The 12,729-nt window shown below is 39.5% G+C and overlaps 1 long non-coding RNA gene across 1 annotated transcript; it reads left to right on the top strand.

Moving 5' to 3' along the window:
- The first annotated feature begins 5,409 nt into the window (after positions 1-5,409).
- Positions 5,410-12,729, top strand: LOC144614072 (uncharacterized). Its single transcript, XR_013551605.2, has 2 exons — positions 5,410-5,822; positions 9,706-12,729. It is a non-coding gene; the product is annotated as an uncharacterized LOC144614072 (long non-coding RNA).

Below are 12,729 nucleotides of genomic sequence, written 5' to 3'. Positions count from 1 at the left end.
AAAAAAATTCTTGAAAATAAAGAAATTATTTTAAATACGTTTAAGTTTTAATACAAAAAGTGTTTCATTTAAAGATTTTCCTTAATTTAAAGGAGTTCATTACCACTAAACCTGCCTCACAAGAAATGTTAAAGGGAATTCTTTGAGTGGAAAGAAAAGGCCACGACTAGGAGAAAGAAATTATGCAAGGAAAAAAATTAACAAGTAAAAGCAAACATGTAATAAAAATAGTAGACTAATAAAGCCAGTTTACTGGCTACTAATAAGTAGACTATAAAACGAGTATGGAGGTAAAAACACAAACATACTAAAATTAATTATATCTACAAAAATCAGCCAAGGAATATACAAAATAAAAAGGTATAAAATATGACATCATATACATAAAACTTGGAAAGGGGAGTAAAAATGTAGTTTATTTAGAATGCATTCCAACTTAAGTGGCTATCAACTTACTATGGAATGCTATATGCATAAGATGTTATATATGTACCTAATGGTAAGTACAAATCAAAAATGTATATAGATATACGAAAAGTAAAGAGAAAGGGATCCAAGCATAACACTAAAGAAAGTCATTAAACCATAAGGGAAAAGAGCAAGAAGAGAAGAAAGGAATAGAGAGAAACTACAAAAACAACCAAAAAAATTAATAATTAACAAAATAGCAGTAAGTACATACCTATGAACAATTACTTCAAATATAAATGGACTCAATGCTCCAATCAACGGACAGAGGGTGACAGAGGGAATAAGAAAACAAGATCCATCTATATGTTGCCTACAAGAGATTCATTTCAAATCTAAAGACACATACAGATTGAAAGTGAAAAGATAGAAAAATGTGTATCATGCAAATGGAAGTGGAAAAAGAAAAAAGCCAGGGTAACAACACCCGTATCAGATAACATCGACTTTAAAACAAAGACTGTAGCAAGACACAAAGAAAGGCATTAATTACAATAAAGGGAGCAATTTGACAAGAGGATATAGCAATTATAAATATATAATGTCCCCAACATAGAAGCAACTAAATATATGAAGCAATTGTTAACAGGCATAATGGGAAAAATCGACACCAATGCAAACATAATACGGGACTTTAACAACCCACTTACGTAATGGATAGATCACCCAGACAGAAACTCCACAATGCAACAGTGGCTTTGAATGACACATTAGACCATATAGACTCAACATATATATATATATATATATATATATATATATATATATATATACAGAACATTCTATTCAAAAACAACAGAACGCACATTGTTTTCAGGTGCACGTGGAACATTCTCCAGGACAGATCACATGTTAGGTCACAAAATGAGTCTCAATAAATTTAAGAAGACTAAACTCATATCAAGCATCTTTCCTGAGTACAATGGTATGAAACTGGAAACCAATTACAAGAAAAAGTCTGGAAAGAACACAAAAACAAGGAGGCTAAACAACATGCTCTGAAACAATGAATGGGTCAACCAAGAAATCGGAGGAAATAAATACATGGAAACAAATGAAGATGAAAACACAAGAGTCCAAAATCTTTGGGATGCAGCAAAGGCTGTATAGCAATACAGGCCTACATCAAGAAACAAGCAAAATCGGGGCGCCTGGGTGGCGCAGTCGGTTGAGCGTCCGACTTCAGCCAGGTCACGATCTCGCGGTCCGTGAGTTCGAGCCCCGCGTCGGGCTCTGGGCTGATGGCTCGGAGCCTGGAGCCTGTTTCCGATTCTGTGTCTCCCTCTCTCTCTGCCCCTCCCCCGTTCATGCTCTGTCTCTCTCTGTCCCAAAAATAAATAAAAAACGTTGAAAAAAAAATTAAAAAAAAAAAAAAAAAAAAAAAAAGAAACAAGCAAAATCTCAAATAAACAACCTAACCTTACATCTAAAAGAGCTAGGGAAAAAAAAAGCCCAAAACTAGTACAAGGGAAGAAATAATAAAGATTAGAGCAGAAATAAATGACATCAATGCTAAAAAAAATAGAAAAGATTGATGAAGGGGCACCTGGGTGTCTCAGCCTGTTAAGCATCTGACTTTGGCTCAGGTGATGATCTCGAGGTCCGTGATTTCGAGCCCCATGTCGGGCTCTGTGCTGACGGCTCAGAGCCTGGAGCCTGCTTCAGATTCTGTGTTTCCGTCTCTCTCTCTCTGCCCCTCCCCCACTCATGCGCTCCTCACCACCCCCCCTCCCCCCGCCGCAAATAAATAAACATTAAAAAAAAATTTTAAAAAAGAACTTTTAAAAAAAAGATTGATGAAACCAGGAGCTGGATTTTTGTAAAGATAAACAAAATTGATAAACCTTTAGTCAGAGTCATTAAGAAGAAAAGAGAGAGGACTCAAGTAAATAAAAATAGAAAAGAAGGGGAAGAAATAACAACCAACACCATGGAAATACAAAGGATTATAAGAAAATATTATGAAAAACTATATGACAGCAAGTTAAGAAACCTAAAAAAAGTGAATAAATTCCTATAAACATAAATTCCTGTAAACAAATCTTCCAAAATTGGATTAGGAAGAATTAAGAAATCTGAACAGACTAATTACTAGTAATGAAATTTAATTGATAATCAAAAAAACCTTTCAACAGACAAAAGTCCACAACCAGATGAATTCACTGGTGAATTCTACCAAACACTTAAAGAAGAGTCAATACCTATGCTTCTCAAACTATTCCAAAACACAAAACAGAAAGGAAAACTTCCAAATTCATTCTATGAGACCAGCATTACCCTGATACCAAAACCAGACAAAGACACTACAAAAAGAAAACCACAGACCAATGTCTCTGATGAACATAGTTGCAAAAATTCTCAACAGAATATTAACAAAACAAATGCAATAATACATTAAAAAATCATTCACTATGACCAAGTACAATTTATTCCAGGAAGGTAAGTGTGGTTCAATATTCACAAGTCAATCAGTGTGATATACCACATTAACACGAGAAAGGATAAAAACCATATGATCATCTCAATAGACAGAGAAAAATCACTTGCCATAATACAACACCCATTCATGATAAAAACTCTCAACAAAGTAGGTGTAGAAGGAACTTACTTCAACATAAAAAAGGCCCTATAGATATATTTAACAAAAAAACAACCCACAGTTAACATTTTCAATGATGAAAAACTGAGAGCTTCTCCCCTAAGATCAGGAACAAAACAAGGATGTCCCCTCTCACCACTGTTATTCAACATAGTACTGAAAGTCCTAGGTACAGCGATCAGACAAGGAAAAGAAATGACAGATGTCCAAATTGGTAAGGAAGAAGTAAACTTGCCACTGTTTGCAGATGGCATGATACTATAAATAAAAAACCCTAAAGCCTCCGCTAAAAAAAAAAAAAAAAAAAAAAAAAAACTTATTAGAACTGATTAATGAATTCAGTAAAGTTGCAGGACACAAAATTAATATACAGAAATCTGTTGTATTTCTATACACTAATGATAAGGTAGCAGAAAGAGAAATTAAGAAAAGAATCCCATTTACCATCACATCAAAAATAATAAAATACCTAGGAAGAAACTTAACCAAGGAGGTGACAGACCTGTACTCTGAAAACTGTAAAACATTGATGAAAGATGACACAAACAAATGGAAAGATATTCCATGCTCATGAATTGGAAGAACGAATATTGTTAAAATGTCCAAAGCAACCCACAGATTCAGTGCAATCCCCATCAAAATATCAACAGCATTTTTCACAGAGCTAGAACAAAATAATCATGCAGCTGGTCTGGAACCACAAAAGACCCTGAAGAGCCGAAGCCATCTTGAGAAAGACAAACAAAGCTGAGGTATCATAATCCCAGATTTCAAGACCTTATTACAAAGCTGTAGTAATCAAAGCAGTATGGTACTGACACAAAAACAGACACATAGATCAAGAGAAGAGAATAGAGACCTCAGAAATAAACCCACATGTATATGGTCAACACACAAGAGAATAAAACTGGGCCACTTTCTTACACCATACACAAAAATAGACTCAAGATGGATTAAAGACCTAAATGTGGGACCTAAAACCATAAAATTCCTAGGAGAAAACGTAAGTAGTAGTTTCGTGATATCAGCCTTCACAAAGGTTTTCTAGGTATGTCTCCTGAGACAAGGGAAATGAAAACAAAAATAAACTATCGGGACTACACCAAACTAAAAAGCTTTGGCACAGTGAAGGAATCCATCACCAAAATGAAAATGGAACCCACTGCATGGGAGAAGACATTTGCAAATGCGATGTCTGATAGGAGTTAATATCCAGAATATAGAAATCACTTATAGAACTCAACACCAAAGAACCAATCTGATTGAAAAATGGGCAGAATACTCAGAATACCCAGAATAGACATTTTTCTAAAGAAGACCTACAGATGCCAAGAGACACATGAAAAGATGCCCAACATCACTCATCACCAGGGAAAAGCAAACCAAAACCACAGTGAACCATCCAGAATGGCTAGAATCAAAAAGACAAGAAATTACAAGTGCTGGTGAGGATGTGGAGAAGAAGGAACCCTTGTGCACTGTCGGTGGGAATGTAAATGGGTGCAGCCACTGTGGAAAACAGTGTGGAGGTTCCTCAAAAAATTAAAAAGAGAATTACCATATGAGCCAGCAATTCTGCTCGAGGGTATTTATCCGAAGAATACAAGAACACTACTTTGAAAAGACACATGGGCTCCTATGTTTATTGCAGCCTTATTTACAATAGTTAAGATATAAAAGCAAGTGTCCATTGATAGATGGATAAAGAAGATGTGATACACACACACACACACACACACACACACACACACACACACACAATGGAACATCAGCCATAAAAAGGAGTGAAAATTCCATTTGTGACAACATGGGTGGACCTAGAGGGCATTATGCGAACTGAAAAAAGTCAGACAGAGAAAGACAAATGCCATATGATTTTACTTATATGTGGAATCTAAACAAAACAAAACAAAACAAACAGACTCTTCAATACAGAGAACAAACTGGTCATTACCAGAGGGAAGGGAGCTGGGGGATGGGCTAGACGGGTAAAGAGGGTTAAGTTACTTTCTGTTATAAACTTCCAGTTATAAAATAAATCAGTCGCAGAGACTCAAAACACGGCAGAGGGAACATCGTCAGTAACATAATAAGTTTGTGTGGTGACCGATGGTGACTACATTTGTCGTGGGGAGCATTTCATAATGTATATAAATCTCAAATCACTATGTTGTACACCTGACATTACTATAACATTTTATGTTAACTATGCTTCAATTAAAAAAAAAAAGGATATTGGTTATGTGAAAGCATGTGACTCACTATTACTGGTCTAAGCAGCCACAGGAACCCCGTGGATTTGCATGTGACTTCTAGTTAAGTCCCACTGTGAGTTGCAGTAATAAAGGGACTCTCGTCTGGACTATCGTCTGACAACTTCTCTCCCACCTCTCTCCTTGTCACCGGCTGAAAAAAAAGCACCCCCAGTGGAAAGAGATCTTTTCTCCAGTGGAAGGAGATACTTGTGAACACATCTCCTCCGGGTACCTGGGCCTCTCAGTTTGTTCTTTCAGACTCACGCCTGACTGGTGTTCCCCAGGCCCCAGAAGAGGCAAAGTCACTGTCATGCATCATGACAATCCCATCCTGATGCATCAGGGCTCCATCCACGGCAGGCTTTTCAGGAAGAACGCGGCCTTAGGAAGAAGCAGAGCCCGGAAGCTGGCCGTGTGCACCTGCCTTCGGGCAACGAGCTCTCGGATTCTGATGTCAGCTTTCATCTAAAACATTTCTGAGTGAACATCCTACATGAAAAGTACGAGATGCTTGAGTTTCTTAGAGAAGGCTCCCTGAAGGACCGTTTTCTCTTTCAGATAGAAATGCTCTGTGTACATCCACGGAGAATGCCCCCGTGGGCACGCCATACATTTCCTTTGATTAGATTATGCCACTTTTTAATCTTTACTGAGTGTTTGATTTAAGTTAATCTTTTAACAGCTTGCATTTATTGATGGGGTTTTAAAAAAAATAATTTGATTTGGGACCAATATTTGTGATTTCCTAAGTATCATTGAGAAGTAAATGAACAGTGTTTTTGGACTAAATTAGCGCCTGGGCTGGGATTTTAGAGTCATACAGAACTGGCTTTGAAAATAACAAGTCATAAAGTGTGGATTTGGGCAATTAAGCTTTTGCAAACTTAATTTTTGTGGGGATTAGATGAGAAAATCCATTTAGATCACCGTGCTCAGTGCTCGGCACACAGGAAGTTTTCAGTGCTTTTGTTGTGCCTCTTTTAATCATATTATTATGATTGATTAATTTGTGAATTTTATTAATATTTAATCAGATTAATAAAAATATCTCCTTCACTGTTGACACTGGTATGCTACTGACACACGGGCACGTTTTCTTATCAAGCAGTTGGTCTATATTATCTCTATCCAGTTTTGTTTGTATGTATACAATTCCATAACGTAAACGGACACATCATGCAATGAAACTAATGTAAGTTGTTGACTTGCCTCGTTTTCGCCAAATCTATAAGTCTTGAAAAAGCAAATTGAAAAGGAGCGGACAGAGGGAAAAGTCAAAGTAAACATGAAATTATGTTTGACACCTTCCAATAATATATACACAGCAAGCGATCCGATGCTGTTCATCATTCAGAGATGATAAAATGTCTTAAAACTTCTGTCACATAATAATAGCAATGTAATGCTTCATAGGCTTTATGCTTCATTCTTTCACGCGTCTCTAAGGTCCTAGACATCTTTTTCTGACTTTTCTCATAACTATGCTCCCAGAGAGCATAAATTTGGGAGTTTCATTTATTTTGGTGGCAATAACTTCCTTTTTAAACCCTTATTTCAATATTTCAAACCTCCCTCCTAGGTCTCTGGTCTTACCTTCCTCAGTTGTCAGGCACATTCAGCAAAAAAAGGGAGTAAAACAAGCATAAGCATTAGAGATAAAATAAGATTGTCATTATTTGCTTCTTCGAAACAAGACAGCATCCTGAAAGACAATAATAAGCTGTAAGAAAATTCATAAACTCCCTCTGTATGAAAGTAATTTCAAAAATCAAGGACTTTTCTCACACATATAAAATAAGGAAAAATCGACCCCAATTTTAATGGAATCTGAAATAAAAAATTAACAAGAAATGTTCCAACATCTCTATGAATAAGTATTCAGAACACCACTGAAGGGCATAACAGAAGATGGAAATAAATCCCTGTGCTTGGATACCAGGACTTGATACTATGAAGATATTAGTAAATTAATTGCTAAGGAAAATAGATCGTTCCATTTTTTCACTTTGAAATATCACATGCAAGAACAGTGAAGGCAATTAGTAAAAAGAGTAGGAATAGGAATTAGCTCTCCAAGTATAGGGTAACAACATTACAAAGCTTGACTCTAGCTCTTAGATACTAGCATATTAATACACGTATTAATGAAGAAACGTAATAGGGTCTGATAATAAATATACAGATTTAATCATTAACACAGCAAATTTAGCGAATTTGAATTTAGCAAAGGGGTGTGGCAATTCAATTCAGTGAGGAAAACTGAGTTATTCAATGAATGGTACTGGTGCAAACAGCCATCTAGAAATACAGAAATCAAGTCAGGTGCATCCTTCACACCTTACATTAAAAAAAAAATTTTTTTTAATGTTTATTCATCTTTCAGAGACAGAGAGAGACAGAGCATGAGCGGGGAAGGGGCAGAGAGAGGGAGACACAGAATCCGAAGCAGGCTCCAGGCTCCGAGCTGTCAGCACAGAGCCCGATGAGGGGCTCGAACCCACGAACTGCAAGATCATGACCTGAGCCGAAGTCGGACACTCAACCGACTGAGCCACCCAGGCGCCCCTTCACACCTTACATTTAAATAGATCTGTGATGGAATGAAGGTTCGGAGTAAAACAGACCCAGAGAAAGGATGAGACAAATTCAGGGGAGAATGTGCATGTAGTGTGGGAGGGGGCATATAGTTCTAAGCAAGCCCCAAATTCAGGTGCCACAGAAGAAAAAACTGATAAATTAGATCAACTGAAGGAAGCTGGATGAAAAAAAAAAAAAACCACTCTCAGAATACTTTTCAAACAGGAACAGGAAGAAATTGCTAGTATACGTGACAAAGAACTAATCTCTTACATTCATAAAACCCTCTTACAAACTGATGGATAAAGACCAAAACTTCATATAGAATCAGGCAAAAAAAAAAAAAAAAAATAGCCAGTTTACGAAAAGAAAAGAAAATGATAGATGACCATAGGAGAAACGCTCAACATCACTTATATTTGAAGAAATGAATATCATAACATCATGTGATACTACTCTAACCTATTTGATTTGAACCGCTCGAGGCATTTCTAATAATGCTCTTTCTCAGGACAGTAACTTTCCCAATTGTGGCAGAATATTACCCTTATTTCTTTGATTTTATAGTTACGTATATACTATCTTGTAGCCTAAAATGTAGATAGCGCACCCGATCTATATCATTGCACATCACTTAGCATAAAACTAAGTTTAAAAATAGAACAGATTTAGGGACGCCTGGGTGGCTCAGTCGGTCAAGCGTCCAACTTCAGTCAGGTCATGATCTCGCGGTTTGGGGGTTCGAGCCCCACGTCGGGCTCTGTGCTGACAGCTCGGAGCCTGGCGCCTGCTTCGGATTCCGTGTCTCTCTCTCTGCCCTCCCCCTGCTCACATGCTCGCTCTCTCTCTCTCTCTCTCTCTCTCAAAACTAAATAAACATTAAAAAGAAATAGAACAGATTTAAAGACAAATATTAAACCAATAAAAAGAGCTCATCTAAGCTGAGTGCTCAGTTAAGTGCAAACATGACCTCACTTCTTCATACATGTTTATTCAACACATCCTCACATCCACAGATAAGGACACCGAGGCATGAGGAGTTTAAGTTCGCCACCCCCACATGACAGGGCTACTTATGATGTTGCAGGACCGGAACCCAGGTGGTCCGGCTGCAGGACCCACACAAACCGGCTCGCCACAGTCTAGGGGACTCAGGTCTGAGAGGACGTTTTACAGATAAAACTCAAAAGAAGGAGAAGACTGCTTCCCGCGGGGGTGGGAAGCAGGAACACAAACCCTCAGAGGGCGATTTCCATAAAATTAAATAAAATTGTCTAAAAGACCTGCTATTCAGAGCTCTGAAGATGACCACCTAAAAAAATGCAGCCCCCGAAGTCCCCTCAACGTACCGTCTACACCAAGTAGAAACTCCACTTCTGGGAATGAATCCCACAGGGACACTCAGAAGTGCGCAGTTCTCTGCCAGTAGGTGAGCACGGGGATAAATTATGAGGCCTCCGTGTTATGGAATCATCTCGCACTGCCTAGAACGCATTTAAGAGGCAGTCTTTTGCAAAGGCAAGGTAATAACAATATGCACATCCTGCTCCCCTTTGAAATCCCTGAAATGAATACACACGTCTGTGAATGGACTATTTCTGGAAGGATATACAAGAAACCATTAATAGCATTTTTGCCCTCTGGGTAAGGGGCGAGGGCCTAAAATTATTAAATGGAAGCGATTTTTAAACCACATGTATGAATTACTTTTCAATTAAGTTCTCGGTTTTGCAAGAATTGAACAAACAACCAACAACAACTCAGTAGTGCTTTATTTGGTTCCCCACTCTCTGAAATACCCCCCAGATTTGTAAGGAGAACCAATCTGCCATGGACCCTGTGCGAGCCTGCATCTTCTTGCGAGGTGGGCCAAGAGTGCATGGCTTGGCTGGACTTTATCTAGGCCAGATATGTTTGCAGCAGCCGTTCTGAGAGAGGAGCGCACGATCCAGTCCTTCAGTTTTTATAAAAATAGATCGACAGGCATCTTCCGGAGGTCACGCGGCATTCTCACTTTTGTAGTACTTCGAGGTATAAGCCCAGGGTAATATGTATCAGTAGGAGACATCGAATCGCGTTTTCAATATTCAGTGTCTTGGTAATTTAAAAATGAATAACCATCTTCTTCTATTTGTTTAATCACTTCTCACACTCGTCCTTGTCCTGGGTCTACGGTCATCTTATGGTGTGGTGGGAAGAGCCACTGGCTAAGGCACAAGTGGACCTTGTTCTCAAGTTGCCTCCTGATAAGTCATGTGACCGTGCGTAAGGTGGTTCATACCTGTGAGCTTCCTTTTTCCCCCTTGATTTTAAAAGGAAAGGGTGGTAGTGGGCTCCAAGGTTGTCTGTAGGTTGCACCCTATGAGATCACCACTATCCCAACCAACTTGACCTATACAATGGTCATGTGCTAAGGTTCCCTGTAATAGGGGATCCCTAATTCTTTAATGTATAGTAAGATTCATTATCGGTCACTTTGTTATTTTTTAAAAAAGGTTTTTTTTAATGTTTATTCATTTGTGAGACACAGAGAGAGAGAGATGGAGTGTGAGTGGGGGAGAAGCAGACAGAGGGGGAGACACAGAATTCCAAGCAGGCTCCGGGCTCTGAGCTGTCAGCACAGAGCCCGACGTGGGGCTCAAACCCACCAACTGATCGCGACCTGAGTCGAAGTCGGATGCTTAACCGACTGAGCCACCCAGACACCCCACTTTGTTATTTTTTTTTTTAATTCACGTATTAAGATCTTTGCCTTATGCTGATATTGCATGAGAATAAGAATAACATAGTGAAAGCCAAAGACTATTGCTAAATACCTTGAAGGAAGAAAATAAGAAGAAGCTTGCACAGAGGGTGAAGGCCTCCGTAGGGGGCCTTTTTTAGTTGAGAACACACAGATAGGATGCTTGTGCAGGGATCCCTTGGCAAGTATGGAAGAGCTAAATTTTGGAAAAAAGTTTCAAGGGTCAGGAAAGTTGCCCGGAAAAAGCCGAGAGCATAAAAGAAGAACAAGAGGGTGAAAATACCAGGACAAAACCTCAGTGTCTAAAAAACAGAAAGACAAGTTCAGAAGCGCCTGCATTGATCTGCATCGTGCCAAGGAAAGTTTCATTTGGGTTTGAACTCCTGTCTTCCCTTTTCTGGTCTTTAATACCCTTATTAATCATTCAAACTGCCCAGCTTATCTTCCGCCTGGCACTTCAAACTCAATATCATTTTTTTCAACGAGGGGGAAAGAAAATTCCTGAGCAGGGGGAAGAGATCCTCAGAGAGCTCTCATGCTACTCTGCAGCAATATTTTTCTTACTGACGTTCCTACAGAGGGAAAATTTAGATACAGGAAAAGACTCATACGTGCAAGTCCGAGGAGAGCTGCAAAAAAAAAAAAAAAAAAAAAAAAAAAATCCTCCGATAATAATGAGCAAAATGATAAGCCCCACTTCCAAAGGAAGGAGGGACAGCTCACCTCTCTGATCTCAGGCTGGGGAGGGTGAGGGCTCAGGATAACGGACTCTCTCAGGGCACTAGCCCTCCTCCCGGGGAGCCCTGGACGAGCAGCGTGTGCACAAGGAGGTGGGGGCCCTGCTTCCTGCGCCCCCCACCGGCCAGCGTGACCGTTCCTGGCACCCTGCCCTGACCCTGATTTCCCTGCAGCGGGGTTAGAAAAGAAGGGCAAACCCACCAAATCAAAAGCAAGCCTGACTGTGCACCAGGAGATAGACAGGCTTGGCTCGAGCCCCGGTCTGATTCCCAAAGAGATGGTCTCCGTTTTAACTCACTCCCGATGATGACCGAGTATCTCCACTGCAGATACAGTCTGTTAAAAATAGAGTCCTCGTCTAGGTTCTGACACAGCCACCCCCTCCCCGGCTCCGGGCCCTGCGGGGTGGTCATCACCCGAGCAGGCGGGCGTCTGTGCCCCAAAGCCGCGGTCGCCCTTCCTGGCCTGGACACTCAGGGCGCCTCGCAGGTGAGGCACATACTATTTATGTATTCTTTATGTACTATTCTATTTTTATGTTTCTGTTTTTCCAAGATTGAGTTATCATATAGAAAGTGCCACCAGGCTGTATAGAACAATGTCCTCTCCCATAATTCTCTGCCTCTGGGACTGTAGAAATGTTTCTGTCCCTACACCACATCTCCAAAGTAACATTCTCAGATTACTACTATAAATAAATAAATAAATAAATAAATACACACAACTATAAATACACACGCATATACATACACACATATATTCTTATATATTATAAATATATACATATTTATTTTGCTTAAATGTGTTGTTCAGGTCTTCTTTCTTTTTAAAAATTTATTTTCTAAAAATGTTTATTTATTTTTGAGAGGCAGAGAGAGAGTGAAAACAGGGAAGGGACAGAGACAGAAGAAGAAGAAAGAATCCCAAGCAGACTCTGCACTGTCAGCCCAGAGTCCGACCTGGGGCTCACACCCATGAACTGTGAGATCATGACCTGAGCAGAAATCAAGAGTGGGATGCTTAACCGACGGGCCCCCCCCCCCCCAGACATCCCCCGCAAGGTCTCCCTTCTCATGCATCTTCCACAATATAATTTTAGTAATAATAAGCTATGGCTGATGGAAAATAACACACCTGAGATCCAAATATCATTTGGGGTTAATATACGGGATAATATTAAAGACGAGCATGGAGAGAAACTGAGCTGGTGGGGACAAATAACCAGGAAATGGGTTCTCTGGTGACTTTCGATGATCCGGAGAAACCTTCCAGAAAAAGATACTAAAGAGACATTGTGCTTCCCTGAACTCTTTACATTTGGAACCAAAAGTAAATCCATTGTCTGCCAA

Source organism: Panthera onca, chromosome D4 (genome assembly GCF_046562875.1).
Source record: "Panthera onca isolate mPanOnc1 chromosome D4, mPanOnc1 haplotype 2, whole genome shotgun sequence".
NCBI classification, from domain to species: domain Eukaryota; kingdom Metazoa; phylum Chordata; class Mammalia; order Carnivora; family Felidae; genus Panthera; species Panthera onca.
The sequence above is the reverse complement of the archived record's forward strand: the minus strand, read 5'-3'. Positions and strand labels throughout refer to the sequence as shown.